Consider the following 19851-nt stretch of genomic DNA (forward strand, 5'->3'; position numbering starts at 1 on the left):
CAACTACCAAGTTCAAGGACAAGAAAGGTAGTAAGGACATTGTTAAAATCGTCCATGAGACATCAGTAGTTCAACCTTCATTTTATGAAGTTTTTTTGAGTGCAAAAAAAAAATTAAAAATAAAAAAATAAACTTTTTTTTCAACTATTTCTTCTTTGCATTGTTGTCTATGGAGGGTCAAAAAGCTTTTGGATTTCATCAAAAATGTCTTAATTTTTTTTCCGAAGATGAACGAAGGTCTTACAGGTTTGGAACAACATGAGGGTAAATAATTAATGACAGAATTTTCATTTTTGGGTGAACTATCCCTTTAACACATCAACACAATTCTTTAACATTTCTTCACAATCTACTTGGTTATGTAATCTTTTTGTGTGGGAACCACATTAATAATTTCCATTGGTGTTAACGTAGCGCTGTTGAATCTGGACAGGGGATTTCTATTTCCATGTGTGCATTGCTTGGGACTTGATGGGGAGAGTAAATGTTGAAATTAAGTGTTATTTTATGTGTTTTTAAGCAAGATGAAAAAGACATTCAAAGCTTTTCTCTTTATGGTGGAGTTTTGGGGTTATTATTGTGGTGAAGAGTGAAGCTAAATGTTGTGAAAATATGTTGCCTTAAGGTCTCTGCACACTGAGTCCGAAATTTTCGCTTGCGTTTTTTCGCATTCGCAATCTTAAAAATTCGTCACGCACAGAGACCTTGCACACTGAGTCCGATGCGTTTTAATTAATCCGTTGCGAAAAAAATCGCAAAACTATACAAAATGTCTTCAAGCAGTGAGGATGATTTTGTTGTCCTCTCTCTTTTTTAAAAAAGAAAAAGGAAATATTGGGTCCATCCAATCCATAGATTGCGCAGAGAGGAAGGAGAGTTCCACCTCCTTATCAAAGAGCTGCGGGATTATCTCGAGAGATTCAAAGTTTATTTCTGGATGTCAGTGCCTCAGTTTGATACTTTGCTAGCGATACTGAATCCACATAATAAAAAGAAGACCACCAATTTCCGTGAACCAATTGATCCTGAACAGAGACTGTCTGAGGTATGGACACACACACACACACACAACAAACTGCTGCATCGGAAAGGTGCGCGCCAGGCATAAAAAAATAGGCTACAGCAGTTCTTTATATTCTGTATCTTTGTATTCCGCAATTTGTTTGTCATAAAGTGCTCTGTGCTGCAAGACGAAGTGTATTAATTTCTCTGACACTATTTTGGATTTTGGCTTTCGCTTGTACGGTGGCTCTGAATTGTCAAAACACCTTCTCAAAGCATCTCAAAATGCTTTATACGGATGCGAAAAATGCAAAAAATCGAACCCGATCCGAATTTTTTTTTGACGGACGAAAATTTCGGAGGCAGTGTGCAAACGTGATTGACAAAACGTGAGGTCGTATTTATTTTTCAACGTGCGAAAATTTCGGACGAAAAATTCGGACTCAGTGTGCAATGGCCTTTACTCAAAAAGAAACTGGCAACACTTCACATTAAGGTTTCATTTGTTAGCATTAGTAAACTACATTAGTTACCATGAAATAACGATAAAAAAAAAAATCATTTTATTGTCATTTAATGAATACTGGATTGAGTTACAGTTAAAAGGCAATTGAGAAAAGCTCAAAATTTAATACTGCAAAGTAAAAACATTTCAATACGCATGAAATTTGTAAAATCTATCTTTCAAGAATCATGTTAAATTGTCTATAAACCAAAAATATTTCCATAACATCAAACCAGAGAAACCAGAATATTGCTATCATAAATACCAGTGTTTCATTGCATTGTTAAATGTAATTGTATAAAAATGCTTTGTATGCGTAATAATACTCCAAGACATTTAAATCGTACAATAGATCACACATCATTAGGATACTAATCTGACCAGTTAATTTGAAACAATTCAGTGAGCAGTTACAAAACAAAAAAAAACCTTGACTTAGACTGAGGAGAAACTGGATCATTAGCATTTGATTTATTCTTTGCTTAGTGGTTGTAAGAGAGTTGAAATATCATCATTTGGCTGCACCGATTTTCTCTGTAACTCTCAGAATTGAATTTCTTAGAATTTCTCTGTTATTTCATCGGGCTGCTGGATTTGTTAACTCACGGCGCTAGGTATGGGCTCCCTAAGGCCCCTTTCCCTTAAGCTTCTGGCTAGTCCATTGAGGGCTTTGTTCACTTGTGTATATGTGTGTGTGTTAGGCTCTCTGCTCAGGGGACAGTGTGACCATTGTAGTGTAAAGCTAGCTTGCCTGAACTCATGTAGAGGATCACTATCAGACAGCTTGTAAGCCAACAGCTGCTTCACACACACACACACACACACACACACACATAATCGGCAATCACATCAGTATATAAGTTTGCATATATTTGGACTCAGAAAGACAGCGACCTTAAAAAATGAAGTTACAGCATGCACGTCAAAACAGAATTATTTACAAAAATTCCCCATGTAGTAAGCAAATTGACCAAACAGGCTCTCTCTTTCCTTTTTCTCTCTGTTATATGTCAGCATATCAATGGGGAGCGTACATTCTAATTTCACACATGCTAAGAGGTGTGGAGTATAGCTTTCGGACGCAGTGAATGATATAATTATGAAGTTTGCAGCCTCAGCTCCTGGAGTGTGTGAGAAGAACGTGTGTGGAGAGACTGCATGCTGAGGTGGTTATTTACTTTTACATTACTATGAGTTTTCAACTGAACATCACTGGAATTTCAATTAGTGAAATAAGAAATAAACTATACTGATATAACCTTCATGTTTGTTTAAAATAAAACATAAGACCGATTTAAAGGGTTGATATTTCAAGAGGAGAATTCACTAAGAATGTATTGCACCTGCTGATAGCATCATCTGCACGTTCGGTCTGAATTGTTTCAGTACCTCATTCACTAAAGGAATTATGCAAATCAGTTAAGCGTCCCAACATGTTTAGGAAATTGTGCTGAATGCCACAATTCCCCAGTTTGCAGGCCAAGTGGGAGTGCAAAGTTGTGGAAGATGCTGAATTAGCGGTTTAAAATGCCAAAAGTGATCTCTACATACAGTATGTGCATCCGTGATATATGCTTGGATATATCACTCTTCCCCATCTTTGATATTTTGATGAATTACCGCTGCCACGATTAATAGAAAATATACTGAAAAAAAGTCTGTGGCTACCTTGTGAAACTACAGAGGGCTAAAGTGTTGATAACATCCAACAAGTAAGTTTTTAGTTAGATCAGAGGAAGAGCAAGCAACAGCACACACATCGATCTCAAATGGGTGCTCGACGAAAAAACAAGTAGAAGTATATTGAGAATGCAAAATCGACAACACCAAAGCTCCAAAAATATCAAAAAAGTTTTATTAAAAAACTATTGCATAGTGTGTGACGTTTCGAGCACACAGGCTCTTCATCAGACAAATGAACAGCACTGATATGCCACTCTTTATACCTCCAGTTGATCAAAGGTCACATGACTTGACACAATACTATCATAATAATAACTATCATAGTGACTGTGGTACATCTATAGAGGACAATAATTCTAGTGAATTATATCGGACTGGTTATAGAAGTAAATCCACTTTTGTTCCTTTCAAAAATAGAAATGCCTCTTGGAAACTTATTATAGGCTTGTAGAAAGTGATGTTGTATCTATATTAAAATCTAAAAGACAATACAAACTTGCTCATAATTTGACGAAGGCACAATTGTTGGAATTGGAATCACTTAAAAAAGATTTGTCTATAGTGATTCAAGGCAAGGCAAGGCAAGTTTATTTATATAGCACATTTCATACACAGTGGTAATTCAAAGTGCTTTACATAAAAGAAAGTGAAATAGACATTAAAAATCAATAAAAACATGGAAATAAAAATAATAAAAACAAGGAATTTTAAAATGAAATAGAAATTGATTTAAAATAAATTTAAAGAAAATTATTATACTTCAAATTCATTGCAGTCAGTTCAAAGTGCTGATAAAGGTGGAGCAGTGGTGATTTTACATTGAAAAGACTATGAATTTGAAATTCAGAGACAAATTTCTAACTCAGTTTTTTATAAGTATGAATCCTTTGGCTCGTTTTAAGACATCTGTACACAATACTGGATCCATTCAGGTCTGTTGACAAAAGATGAATATGAATATATGTGTGTTGAATATCCGATTACACCGGTACTATACACTCTGCCAAAAATTCACAAACCGTATAGTGAAATCCCTTCTGGGAGACCCATAGTGGCAGCAATTGGGTCACTTACAGAAAAAAATTCTGCCTTTGTTGACTTTCATCTACAACCTTTAGTCACATCTTTACCTTCCTATCTTAAAGACACGATGGATTTCATTGAATTTATGAATAATGTGAAATTACCTGATCATCCTGTTTTTCTATTTACCATGGATGTTGAATCGCTTTACACCAATTTCAGGGAGGGCTAGAAACAATTGAATTTTTTTCTCCATCAAAGTCTTTGTCAGGTACCAAGTACTACATGTCTAAGTGACCTGGCAAAATTGGTACTTTCACATAATTATTTTTTGTTCGGGTCAGATTATTACTTGCAGATTTCAGGGGTCAGTATGGGTTCCAAAGATGGTCCCAAGTTTGCATCCTTATTTTCTGGGATGTTTGAACATCGGTTTGTTAAACCCTGGGGCAAATAATTTTTTGAGACACATTGTTCTATGGAAACGATATCTTGATGATGTTTTTTTAATATGGAGCGGTACTGAATCTGAGTTACTGGAGTTTCATATTTTGGTAAACAATAAGTGTAGTGCGCTGAAATTTATGATTGAATTTCATCAAGAGAAAATGAATTTTTTGGATGTGCTTGTTCTTCGCACTGCATCGGACATTGAAACTACTTTGTATCGCAAACCTACTGACCGTAATACCATCTTGCACGGACAATCTTACCATCCTGTGTCATTAAAGCGCTCGTTAGCAATTTCACAATTTAGACGTATTCGCCATATTTGCAGCAGTGATGAAGATTTTCAACAGCAATCACAAATCTTATCGGAGAGATTCAGAAAACGATCATATCGAGAAGAGTGGATCCAGTCTGCAGTGAGTCGTTTTAAAGATGTGTCACAACAAGAGAGTCTCGTTAAAAAACAAAAAAATTTTGACCGTCTGATTAATTTTCACATTCAATAAACGCCTGTTTCGAAGGACATTAATAATGTTTTATTGAAATATTGGCATATTGTAGAGAGTGATCCCAGTCTCAAGAAATGTTTTGATAAACCACCTCGTTTAGTGTATAAGAAAACGCCTAATCTTCGAAATATTTTGGTCAGATCTGATTTGAAACCTGCTTCTCATTTCTTGAACAAAATACCACATGGGAATTACAAATGTGGTAATTGTCAACAGTGCAATTTCACATACAAGATGTGAACATCCTCACATGGCGAAAACCTTTAAAATTCGGGGCACTATCTCGTGTAAGACGACTAATGTTATTTACTTATTGCATTGCCCTTGTGGCTTATGTTATGTTGGTAAGACTAGTAGACATCTGAAAATTCGTATTTCTGAACATTGGTGTGCTATTAGACATCGTGATCCAAAAAGTCCAGTAGCTCAGCATTTTGCAAACTCGAGACACTCCGTTTCAACTCTTCAGTACATAGGAATAGAGGTAGTCAAGTGTCCACGGCGTGGTGGTGATATTAATAAATTACTTTTACAACGTGAGACCTTCTGGATTTTTACATTGGATACATTGTCCCCTAGAGGATTAAATGAGGACTTTGATATTCGTCCATTTCTTTAAATATAAAATATCTATTTATATAGCTTTTTTATAGCTCTAATAAAGGTTTTGACGGTACTAGATGAATTTATGTACGTAGGCAGGTATCAATAAATGCTGTTGAATTGCATATTGAGAATTGTATTTTGCATAGCTTTATATGTTCTGTTTTTATTTGTATTTTTTCTTTGTTATTGTTTTGGTTAATTTGTTGGGGTATTATTATTATTATGATAGTATTGTGTCAGGTTATGTGACCTTTGATCACCTGGAGGTATAAAGAGTGGTATATCAGTGTTGTTCATTTGTCTGATGAAGGGCGATAGTTTTTTAATAAAAACTTTGATAAATGCTTTGGTCTTGCCGACTTTGCTTTCTCAATATAGTTAGATCAGAGGAACATAAACTAACAGCAAAAAGTTTGGAATAATTACTTTTTTTGGGTTTTTTTTAAATTCCCTTTTACTCACCAAGGCATTCATTGGATGTAAAAAAGAAAGAAAATACAGGGGGAAAAAAGCAATATTACTAAAAAAAAAAAAAAAAAAGCAGAATAACGTCTCAGGTTACGCATGTAACCATGATTCCCTGAAGGGAACGAGACGCTGCATCGAAAACGCTAGGGGAACGCCACCAGCGTGACCGCGCTCTGAATCACATGTGTAATCTGTCCAATGGATGGGCGAGGCGTCATAGACGTCACCGACCGGGAAGCATAAAAGCATGTTCAGTGGAATCGGCGTCAGCTTCTAGGAATGAAGCAACCGCTCGCAGGGATGCCGGAAGTATGGCCTCGAGACGCAGCATCTTGTTCTCTTCAGGGAACCATGGTTACATGTGTAACCTGAGACGTGCCCTTCCAGGAACTCGAGCTACGTCGAAAATGCTAGGGGAACGAGATGCCCACGCTGCCAGACTTCCAAGTCCCTGCCCTGTGTGTATGCTTCAGGAGCACGACGAGGGCGAGAGAACGGAAGAGCCTGGAGTGGCCTGCATGTCTAGGCCATAAATTTTGTCCAGACCGGGCACAAAGTCGAGATAGGAAGGGGCCACTGAGAGGGCCTGTATATCCCCTACTCTCTTGAGAGAAGATATCGCCAGGAGGAAAGTAGTCTTGATAGTTAGAAGGCGATCGGAGAGCTCCTCAATAGGCTCGAATGGAGGCCTACAGAAAGCTTCTAACACCACAGCCAAGTCCCACGTGGGGACACATGAACGTACTGGTGGCCTCAGCACACCGCGGAGGAAACGTGTTACAAGGGGGTGCTTGCCCACAGACTGGCCACCTAGAGGGGTGTGGTAGGCCGATAAAGCCACCAAGTAAACCCCCAGGGTGGAGTGGGCTAACCCTGCAGAGAAATGAGCCTACAAGAACTCCAGCACTGTACCAATCGGGCAGTTAACTGGCGGTCTCCGCACCATGAAGTGAAAAGTTTCCACTTCAGGGCGTACAGTTTCCTCGTAGAGGGAGCTTTGGTCTGGAGAATGGTCTCAGCAACCTCGGTTGAGATACCGGAAGCTATGAGCTGTGCCCCCTCAGAGGCCACACCCTAGTGATATTACGTTCGTGAACGAATCGTTCTTTTTGAACGAATCTTTTAGGTGAACGAATCATTCTCGTTCACGTAATCCATTGACTCATATTTCTCGTTCACTGAAATTCCTCCCTCCACCGCAGCGCGCCGCTATTGCGCGCATGCGTAGCTCTGGACCGTTTCATCTGTCAAAGAATGACTAAACCTCGAGCCAATAGCCTTCGAGTATGATACGAGGACGGAGCATGTGATTTGTTGAATCTAGTGAACTAATACGCCCTTCATTGAGTTGCTTTGAGTTTGAAAGAGTCAAATGAACTGTTACATACATACATCTCGTCTCATTATTACGTTCGTCGTTCGAACAACTGGTTCTTTGTTTTATTTTTTTATATTATTGTTTTATTTATTTTTTTATTTTTTTTATTTATCATTTTGTTTTATTTATTTATATTATTGTTGTTTTATGTTTGAACAGTTACATACTTTTAAATAAAAAAATATTTCATTATGTTAGTCATGTCATGCACTTTTGTTTGTTTAAAAACTGTGAAACATAAAAAAATATGGCAGTATTGATTATTTGCGTCACGTCATCCCATCTCATTTGCGTCACGTGACTCACGTCAGCAAATAGCATTTCAGCTCGGGTTTAGAAGGGGCATGTAATTGGTTGGATCGAACGAACGAATATAATAGCATCATTGACCGAGATGGCTCTGTTTTGAGTCTGAACGAGAGAGAGATCTCCCGTTCGTGAACGAATTGAACGAACTGGTAGCTATACCCAGTTCGTTGACCGGGTAGGTCGGCCATTCTGTCAATCTAGTTCATCAATCAGCAGAAAGCGGATGCAAAGCACAGGTATCCGTACTGTGCACGCTTGTTTATATTCATATTTTACATACAGAATAACTCCTCGTTTAACATAATCTCAGATTTGAACGTGTAAATCTCTGCCTAAACAATTAAATGTTAACTAGCCTAGTATGCAAACAAATAAAAAAACACTTGTGCTTTGGTCATCCGAAAAGAGTGTAATTTAAAAGATAAAAAGAGTAATGACTTTGATCACTTATTTAGACTTATTTTATTCATTTAATGAGAAGGGCACACTTTTTAATGAAGCCAAATCGGTTTTTATTTTGTAACAAGTAAATACGTTAGTTGAACAACACATTTTGCCGCACATGCTGACGTATTTGTGTAATATGGAAAAATGGTCACTGAACGAATTAGTGAACGAATCTGAACGAATCATTTTGGTGAACGAACGAAAAATGAACGAGTCTCTGGAAAGAATCAAAATTTCCACCACTACCACACCCACAGCTTCCACAGCTCCGGGCGAGGGTGGACGATAGTGCCCCCCGCCTATGAGAGGAGATCTCTCCTGACGGGAATTTCCCATGTAGCGCCAACGAGGAGAGAAATCAGGTCGGAGAACCATACTCGGCCCGGCCAGAATGGGGCTACTAGTAGCAGACGGACTCCGTCCCGGTGCACTCTTCCACGCTGCCAAATAGTCTACTATGGGAACCAGTCTCTCGAGACTGGCCTCTGGTGTACTCATAGCTGCTAGCTCGGTGCGCTGAAGCAGAGGACCGACAGGAGATGCTACGTTTCCGGGCAGAAATAAATAAGAGTTGTGTGTTCCGTGTTTTATTGTCAAGTGTTCATAAGATGGATTGCCTGAGGGAAGAAACTGTTTCTGTGTCTGGTCGTTCTGGTTCTCAGAGCTCTGTAGCATCGACCAGATGGTAACTGTTCAAAGAGGGAGTGTGCTGGATGTGAGGGGTCCAGAGTAATTTACCAGCCCTTTTGCTCACTCTGGATAAGTACAGTTCTTGGAGAGTGGGGAGGGTTGTACCAATTATTCGCTCAGCAGTCCGGACTACTCTCCGTAGTCTTCTGAGGTCAGATTTGGTAGCTGAGCTGAACCAGATAGGAGAAGCATCGAGCCGCCTCCACGAGGGGAAGAAACCGCAGAATGGGCTTCCGATCCCAGGGAGCAACCGCTGGATCTGGCAGGTGAGGAAGAAGATAGGGACTCCCTCGCGAAAGAGAGCCTTCCGGGAGCGAAATGCACACAGTGAGAGCCAACTCTGTGTGACTCGCTCCCAAGCAGACCACACACAGGCTGTGAGTGTCCCCCGCGGTGATGTAGCGTTTGCAAGCGGGAACACACTGCCTGAAATGTGATCTGCTATCGCCCAAGTTCTTAGTCTTGTGAGCACTCTTTGACATATTGGAGCTTATATGTGCTTGTGTAAGGACAGACAACACTAAATAAGACTCACAACATGAAATGACAGACACACACACAGAGTGGCAGTTGCTGAATGACAAAAAGCTGACGCCGGTTCCACCGCACGTGCTTTTATGCTTCTCGGTCGGTGATGTCACCCTCCAATGATGTCTCGTCCGTCCATTGGACAGATTACATACGTGATTCAGAGCGCGGTCACGCTGGTGGCGTTCCCCTAGCGTTTTCGACGCAGCTCGAGTTCCTGAAAGCGAACTAATGTTTTCTTTTTTTAAATATAATAAAACAGAAACAGCTCTTTTAAAAATTCCATTTTGTTATTATATGAATATATATATATGAATATCATATGTATGGCACCACGTTTCTGCCACTGAATAGAAAATAAAAAATATTTTTTTTTAAAAGCATTTTTATCTCACAATTCCAAATTTCTCAGAATTGTGTGTCGCAAGTCTTACTTTTTTCTCACAAATCAGTCATTCTTGAGAAGTGGGACAAAACAGGGTGCAAAATTGAAAAAATAAAACTTTGTACTCAGACAAATGAAACTACATTTATGTACCTTATATGTACTGAGCTATACTTTGATGCAACCTCCCAACTTTTCTCTTTTTTTAACAAATTGTGCTTTTTACCTTGGACTGTGTAATATAATTTCAACTTTATCAGCATTCAAGATGTTTTGAACATTTCAAAACACTTTCTCATGTTAGCAGATAGATTACACTTTCACATGTGACCAACAATTCCTCAACAAGGATAAAGTATCACAATGAAATATTATCAAAATATTCATCTGATGGAGGTGACAGATCTGACGGCGTTGACACATCTGACAGTGGTGACGAAAACCTGAATTTGTAGTCTTTTTAACTATCAAATACTTTGAATCAATCAATTACTGTATTAAAACAAATACTACAAATAGTGCGTTTGTTATTGTTTATAAAGCTTTTATTTAAGAGTCACATTTAAGTATTTTGATATATTATTGGAACACAAAATCTGACGGTGGTGACATCTGATGGTGTTGACAAATTTGGCATTTCTTTCACAAAACAAATAGAGTTCATGTAGTAGCCATTTTTTTCTGTTGATGCTAGATGCTAATGGAACCTGCTTCAGGAGAATAAAATGATCTAAATATTTCGAAATAATTTCCTCAGAAATTAGAAGATGGTGTTGACATATCATGATTGTGACCAGGAAATATTAACATTAGGATTTAAAATATTCTAAAACGATTAAACTGACCAGAGCCTGTCTGACAGTTATTTACTCTGCAGAGAAAGATTGTGGCGAGGGGTCCTTTAGAGTGACAGCTGCCCCTGATATTCCCTGATTGTATTACATTTTAATAAATGTCTGATGGTGTTGGCAAAAACTGGGGACACATTTTTGAACCCTTATGAAACATGCATGTGTCACCGAAAAACTACCTTGCTTTGATATGAGACATTATGAAGTGTTGCTTTTCATAAGACAAACTCTTTTTCATCATTAAAAAAACATTTTTATCCATTTTATAGCATATTAATGATTGAACCCTTTTCTGTGGACACACTGTTTTAGATGTAATGAGAAGACAATAAGGGTCATAGATTTCACATAATAATGATAAAATTAAATTGAAGGGGATAATTGTGTTAAATACATTCTATTATTAATCCCCTTAACATATACAATTGAAAATAATTTTTATTTTTAAACCTAATAGCTGGATATGTTTTGTCCCATGTCTCAAGAATGACTGAAATGCGAGTTTGTATCTCGCACTTTTTGTATCTCGCACTTCTGACTTTTTCTCACAGTTCTGACTTTTTTGCGAGTTATAAAGCCCAATTCTGGGGGGGGGGGCTGATATGGAGACTGATATGTTTTGCGTGAATTGCAAGTTTGTATCTCACAATCTTGACTTAACTCGCAATTGCATGCAATTCTGAAAAAAAAGTCACAATTTTAAAAAAAATTTAAAGTTAGAATTATGAGTTTATATCTTTCAATTTTGACAAATAAAGACAGAATTGCAAGATGTATACTCACAACTGTGAGAAAAAAAAGTCAATTATGAGCAAGCAATTGCAAGAAAAAAAGTTGTATTTACCTTTTTATTTTTTTATTCAGTGGAGGAAACTGGTTTCCATCTATATAGAATCTGAAGATGATTATGAGGTTAATTTTGTAAATAATTTTTATTTTAATTATTGAATATAGCAAGACCCTAAAAATTGAGATCTGGTTTTGTAATAAAATTGGAAAAAGTGGTACAGAAAATCTTCATAACCAACTGAGTTTTTCCACAAAATTTCCAGTATTTTTTCTTCTCAAAATTTTCTACAGCAAACCAGCTTGTCCTAGTGAAACACCATGTTGGAGAAATAAAGACTATAAATAACCTGAGGAGGAAAAATACATTGTAAATTAACTATTTCTTTTCACCCGGATGAGTGTCATAAACCTCAAATAAAAAATCAAGAATGAAGAATGAACAGCCAAACAAGAGTCCAACTGACCAGCAGGAGAGGGAGTGCTTGGGAATCGGAGTGTGTGTGTATTTGTGCGTCCATATCTCAACAATATATGTGTTCATCTCACTGAGACACACACTTACTCATTAGGGTCTTCTCCCTACCCTTTGTTTCCATGGAAACTTGCCAGACAAGAGTAAAAGGAAGGAAGAGAGAGAGGGTGGGAGCGAGAGAGAAGTGAGGCTGAAAGGGCCAATCTAGTCTGCTAGGATGGGAGTGGAGTCCCTATGGGAATTCTTGTAAAGCTGGTGTAAATTGGCTATACCTTTTTACGACATACATCCCCTGAACCGCATCTCTTAAGGATTAATACTCACATCCCCTCTGAGCCATAAAGATTATTTGAGACCGCTCTTCTCCACAACAGAATTTATTTATTGGATGATGAGCTTTTTAAGTAATACCTGACACCATATAGGTAGAGAGAAGCATTGTAAAATTATAATTGTATTATAATGTTAAAGTGTTCGCGAACAGAAATCAGGTCTGGGACAAATGGCAAAGAACTGAGGAAGAAAACAAGGGTAAGTCCTGATAGCAATGCAGAACTTGAATCAACTTGTAATCAACTTGAAATACAATGCAACATTTAACAATAAAACATTTAGGGCAGGATTTGATTTTACAACCCGAATTCTGGAAATGTTGGGACGTTCTTTTAAATTTTAATAAAATGAAAACAAAAAAGATTTGATGCCTGGTACAGGTCTCAAAATAGTTGGGACGGGGGCATATTTACCATGGTGTAGCATCTCCTCTTCTTTTCAAAACAGTTTGAAGACGTCTGAGCATCGAGGATATAAGTTTCTGAAGTTTTGGTGTTGGAATTTACCATTCTTGCCTGATATAGGTTTCCAGCTGCTGAAGAGTTTGTGGTCGTCTTTAATGTATTTTTTGTTTAATGATGCTCCAAATGTTCTCTAAAGGTGAAAGATATGGACTGCAGGCAGGCCAATTCAGCAGCCGGACTTTTCTACTACGAAGCTATGCTGTTGTAATAGCTGCAGTATGTGGTTTTGCATTGTCCTACTGAAATATACCTTTATATACCTTTCAGCATTCATAGTGCCTTCCAAAATATGCAAGCTGCCCATACCGTATGCACTTATGCACCCTCATACCATCAGATATGCTGGCTTCTGAACTGAACGTTGATAACACGCTGGAAGGTCTCCCTCCTCTTTAGCCCGGAGCACATGGCGTCCGTGATTTCCAACAAGAATGTCAAATTTGGACTCGTCTGACCATAGAACACTTTTCCACTATGAAAGAGTCCATTTTAAATTAGCCTTGGCCCACAGGACACGACGACGCTTCTGGACCATGTTCACATATGGCTGGGTGGTGATGGCGCAGTGGGGGTGGTGATGGCGCAGTGGATAAGACACATGCCTTTGGTGTGAGAGACCCGGGTTCGAATCCACTGTGAGACACCAATGTGTCCCTGAGCAAGACACTTAACCCCTAGTTGCTTAACTCCAGAGGCGTGCGACCTCTGACATATATAGCAATTGTAAGTCGCTTTGGATAAAAGCGTCAGATAAATGTTAAATGAATAAATGTTCCTTTTTGCATGATAGAACTTTAGTTGGCATCTGAAGATGGCACGGCGGATTGTGTTTACCGACAGTGGTTTCTGGAAGTATTCCTGGGCCCATTTACCAGTGTCAATTACAGAATCATGCCGATGAGTGATGCAGTGTCATCTGAGGGCTCAAAGACCACGGGCATCCAACAAAAGTCTTCAGCCTTGTCCCTTATGCACAGAGATTTCTCCAGTTTCTCTGAATCTTTTGATGATGTTATGCACTGTAGATGATGAGATTCGCAAAGCCTTTGCAATTTGATGTTGAGGAACATTGTTTTTAAAGTATTCCACAATCTTTTTATGCACTCTTTCACAGATTGGAGAGCCTCTGCCCATCTTTACTTCTGTGAGACTCTGCATCTCTAAGACATCCCTTTTATCGCTAATCATGTTACAGACCTGATATCAATTAACTTAACTAGTTGCTAGATGTTCTCCCAGCTGAATCTTTTCAAAATTCGTTGCTTTTTCAGCCCTTTGTTGCCCCCGTACCAACTTTTTTCAATGTTCTATTGTGAATAAAATATTGGCTCAAGTGATTCGAAAGTCTTTTCGATTCACTTTGAATCAGAACACTTTGATTCAAAAGTTTTCGTTTTATCCAAATTTTAAAAACACCCCAACATTTCCGGAATTCGGGTTGTATACAGAGGTTATTAGCTGAATTGTGAAAAGTTGTCTCTGTAAGGCAGTTGTCTCTGTAAGGTCTCTTGGAGGGAACATTTTGAAAAATAAAGATCATTGGTGGCATCAGCCAGAAATGTGTTATTGTCATTTTTATATTTTGATATACATGTATATGTATATATATGATAGAAAATATGAAAAAAAAAAAAAATTAAAGGAATAGAACATAAAATAAAGATTCTGTCATTCTTTACTCGCCCTAATGTTTTTCAAAATCTGTAAGACTTCCTGTCCTATCAGCGGAACACAAAAGGAGATGTTAAGCAGAATGTCCAAGCTGCTCTTTTCCATACTTAAAGTGAATAGTGACCAAGGGCTGTAAATGTAGATTTTCAAAGCAAGATCTCCACTGAATAATTACTTATATGTCAGTATTTCAGATAGCTTCCTAAGGCCTGAAATAGAGTGCAAGAGTCGTATGGGCTACTTTTATGATATTGTTAGATGCTTTTTTACCCTTTTGGGAGCCAAAAGTGTAACCTAGGGAACTCTTTCTTTGTATGGAAGAGTGAATATTATTTAAAACTTATTTTTTGTGTGTACCACAGAAGAAAGCAAACTGATTTAGAACAACACGAGGGTAATTATAAGAAGTAATTTTTGGTAAACTATCCCTTTAATAAAGTAAATTTTGGTTTCATGTTGACTAAAAGCTCTGTATGCATATTTACACTAGAGATATAGCAATTCTCAGTAACCACTGAGTAACCACGCTGAAGTGGAATATCACATGTACATTTATTCAAATTATGTATATACATAGCAATTAAAGACCCAGAAATTTGCCTGAATATCCAATCCAATTTTCCACCGTCTCTCTCTACTCTCCACTCCTTCTCTACTATCGCCTGTATCTTCCGCTTCACCAGATGGCCTCTTTAATTTGATGGCGCTGCTTTTGCCAGTCTTCAAGACTGCTCCAGCCACGCAGTGTGAAGACACAGGGGAACTGAGAGATGCTGGCAGAGCGTGGAGGCAGAGACAGAACGCAAATAAGAGAGAAGAAGGAATGAGCAACCTTAAGGAGGAGGAGGATCCTCCCAAAGTGTTAATCCATTTCACTATTTTCAATCTCATGCTGGCAAAAAGAGCAGCATGAATATGGTAATAGCACATCTAGGAGAGAGGTCATCTTTATGTAACCACAGGGCCGAGGGAGGAAATTGTAAGAGAGGAATTCCATACAAGGGCTCTTCTGCACTGATTAGAGAGGAGGAACTATGTAAATGAATTTCAGGCCACATTTTAGACGACAAAAAAGACATTTCCAGGGAAGCAAGGCATGTATATTGCAGCACACTTTTATACCAATCCAAGAATCCCTCTCGGCGATAACCTGATCTTATGCGACCTGATCTTATTGCTTTATTTAAAGTGGTCCACGTCACTCGTCAGTTAAACTGTAATCACCGCCGTCAAATACCAAACGCTCAATTTTAAATTCCATTTGTCACAGTTAGTCATGCGATAAATGCACATTACACACTTGTAAGAAAATGACAGCTTCTCTCGGTCTCCACTACATTTGGGCCGCCGCTGTGCCAAGTCCGTCCTGGCAGCGATAATGCTGAAAACAATAAACTGACAGAATTACAACTTCAGTTTCTGCTAATCGCTGGATTGCAGTACAATTTTCGACAAGCAGACAAATGTCTTTTTAATTTGGAGCTCCAAACCGCAAATACAGTTTGAACAACTGTGAGTGTGAGTAATGCCACAACCCAGCAGGCACGCCATTTGATAACCATCCAAAGAGTCAGTGGCTGCTGTCCAAATGAGGTTTTGAACACCTCAGCCACATCATCAACTACCATTTGAAGGGGAATTGCAATCAAGTGTGTACAACTGCTCACTCCAAGGGGCCAAAATGACAGTTAGACAAGGCTAAATGCACTGAGCACTTTCTGGAAATCAGGAAACTAGGAAAACAATCCAATGATTCTCTTCACAGATTAACAGATTAAGCCATAATAAATTATGTCTATTTCAAAAATGCTAAATGAAATAATATTTTTTTTATTACCCAACAGTTAGTTCTTAATCCACTAATCGGAACCAACGGTTAGTTCTTAATCCACTAATCTGATTGGCCAAGAAAAAAAACGGGAGTGGATTCAAAATTGCATATTCAATACAACAGTGCTATATTTCCTAAATATATAATAAAAGACATAAATATTCATTATGTAAATTCACTCATGTTCAGTGTTCACAGGAAGCAAAAAAGTACCAACAAAACAAATATTACAAAATATGAAGTAACACTGTCCAAGACACCAGTAGATAATGGAATAATGGCCTCCTATCATATTCACGGACTATTATGTTCACAAAAAGGTCTGAATAGATTAAGCTGGAATCGACTGGAGTTAACAGCTCATTTACCTAGTCCCTCAGTCGGACAAGTCCATGGGATCTAAAAGCCTAGGAGGAAGCACTCATTGCGGATGTCTGTTGATAATTTGAGAAAAAGAATGCTACTAGCAATAATAATTGACCTTAGGTTAGATGTCATATTTGATTTAGCACAAATGAAAATGAGGCTGTGAGGGATAGACTTACAGTTTTACAATGGCACACACTGTATAAAGATCCTAGATTATGCCATTTTCACAATACAACTTTCACAACTGTTTTACGGAGTTTTGTCAACTTATTTTTTCAGAAAGATGCTTTGTCAGCCAAATCATGTTGTTAATCAACAGTTCAATCCATTGAGCACACTGTACGTCTATCCATCACAGCCTCGATTTCATTCAAGCTGTGTCAAAAAGTCAATGTCAGTAGGGTATTCAAAATAGCTTTTGTGTTCTGCAGAAGAAAGTAAATCATACAGGTTTGAAACAACATGAGGGTAAGTAAATGATAAAATTTTCACTTCTGGATGAACTCTGGACATTCTCTCAAGGACAGAAGTGATTTTAAAACATTTAAAAATACTTCCAAATAGACTCTTCCAGCTCAAAATATTGCCACAGTGGAACTAAAAAGGGCCACAGTGAACTTGATCTGATTTATCATATCTGACAATATAATACAACATACTTTACCAGTTCTCCTTTATAAGAGAATCAGCCTACTGACCTTTTCACATGGGGTACTTATACTTATTATCAGACCATACTAAGTGACAACTGACATTTAAATGACATCCATTCACTGTAGCTTGGAGACGACAGGAAATAGCTATTAAAATGCTGCCAATCAAACTCCCCACACTCCAAACCGCTGTGAAATCAACTACATAAAGAGATTGCTTAGTTGCAAATTTAGATTTTTACTGAAATTTGTAGCTTTTTTTTTTACTATATGTGTGCCTGTGTGTGTATCTGCAGTTGATTTCAACATACATATGTTCTTCTTTCTTGCTGTCTGTAGCGTCTTTTATAAACACAAGGATATAAGGAAGGCTTCTTTTCTGCATTCTATATGGTCTCTCCCCTCCTTCTCTAAACTTGTACATTATTCATGTCCCAGTCACTGGAGACCCATGAGCTGCTGCATACTGGGTTTCCCTTTTGCCTTTAAACACTTTAATGCAACCCTAATACATCATATTATGTATTTATCTGAGTGTGAGTAAAAACACATATGGTCTTTTCTCCCTGTTGGACAAAGTACACAGCACAGACCCGCTGTGATGAAACCCCACTACATGTCTGCCTTTAGTTCTAAGTATTTGCATTTGGTTTAGTTTTTCTCCCTTTCTCTCAGACGTACACAAATATATACACACGTGCCCTACTGCACAGATGCACTAAAGACACACAGATCCTCCTGTCTCTGTGCACGAGTCTCTCCTGGGATCTGCATGGTCACAGAATTTCTCTGTGAGTCTTTTACCAGATGCTTGACAAGAAACACACACCATCTGCTTCTGAATGTGCCTGATGCATTCCAGAGGATCTTAGCATTACCTCAGACTGCCAGAGTGAAAATGAAAACATTTATTATTCACAAAGCACTTTTACCGTAAAAGTTCGTTCGACAGATTAGTGACATTAAAAAGCTGCTATACTGCTGTATGTTGAAAATGGGATTGCACTTAGCAAAGATCATTGATTTAACATTGAAATAATGTTAAATCAATGAGCTTTGCTATTTGGGAAAAGGTAAATATCACAAGAATGCACCATTAAGCAAACTGTGAAGAAAAAGTGGGTTATATTCATCATTCGGTTATCATACTCATTCGGATAAGAGTGAATTAAGGTCCCTCATTTCATATAACAATCATTTAATCTGTTAATCATGTGGTAGATTAATAAAACGATGTGTGATTATCTGGGAGGGAGATGTGATAAGATAGACATCTGTTTAATGAAAACATTCGCTTAACTGTCATGCCCATTGTCCTCTTGTAAAATGAATTCTGTCATTGTTTATTCACCCTCATGTCCTTCCAAAACACTCTTGAAATATCTTTTTATATTCCACAGAAGAAAGGAAGTCATACACATTTGAAATGTCATGAGACTGAGAAGCAGAACATCCAAATTCTTCACAGAAAGCTCTCCCATGCGGCCCAGACAGCACTCGAAGCGAAGACTTTCTTGCTGTGAGGTGACAATACTCCCATTAAGCCACTGTGACACACCACTTTAAACCTCCATTACTTTTACTATCTTTGTTGCTGTAACCTATCAATCACTCCCGTAGCAGAATAATCTCACAAGAGGTTAATCTATTTCCCACCTGCGACATTAGTCAGCCTGTGACTTATCCCACCACCGTAAATTCTTCACCAAAATGATTGTCGCCCAGAATAAAAAGCCATTAGTTGAACTCTGTGTTAGCAATTCTGAGTTTTATTGTTGATCAGTTTTCAAAGCGGCTGTGTTACTTGCAGATAAGGACTAAGGAGGCCCTTTTACACGCCATGGTGGTGATAACGCAGCTTTGCTGTGCTCACAGAGGCGTCTCCACTTTACTGGATCACTGACACCTGAAGGACTTGCTTTTATTTATCTCTCTCTCTAACTCTTTCATTTCTCTTTTGCTCCATTTCAGAATTCAACAATTCAGAAATAAATGTAAAATATTTGAAATTCTCTTAATTAAAGCAAACTAAATGCAATCCAATTGGTCCTAATCAGTAAACAAAAAACTAATCAAATATATTTTATCCATCCATTCACACATTATATAAAATACGACCGCATTCGGATGATTCATAACTGTTCACTTAATAGAACTGACTCAAAAGAGTCATTCGTTCGGGAATTGGAATCCACTGGTCGCCTTGTTTCTGCGTTGTTCCATCCACATGGCAAAACAACCGAACGTCATAAAAATCACTCAGTTGTTCCGTTTCGGTTCTCGTTTTCCAGCTTTACCGAGCAGAGACTGCGTGGCGCGATTCTAGAGTCTCGCGCAATTCTTCACTGGAGAAGATAAGAGCATGTCCGGCGCGAGCTTGAATTATTTAAAACTAACCAGCCTAGCGGTTCTTCGCCTCTGCTTGTTTCTTTTAT

The sequence above is a fragment of the Barbus barbus genome (assembly GCF_936440315.1).
Source record: "Barbus barbus genome assembly, chromosome: 25".
NCBI lineage: Eukaryota > Metazoa > Chordata > Actinopteri > Cypriniformes > Cyprinidae > Barbus > Barbus barbus.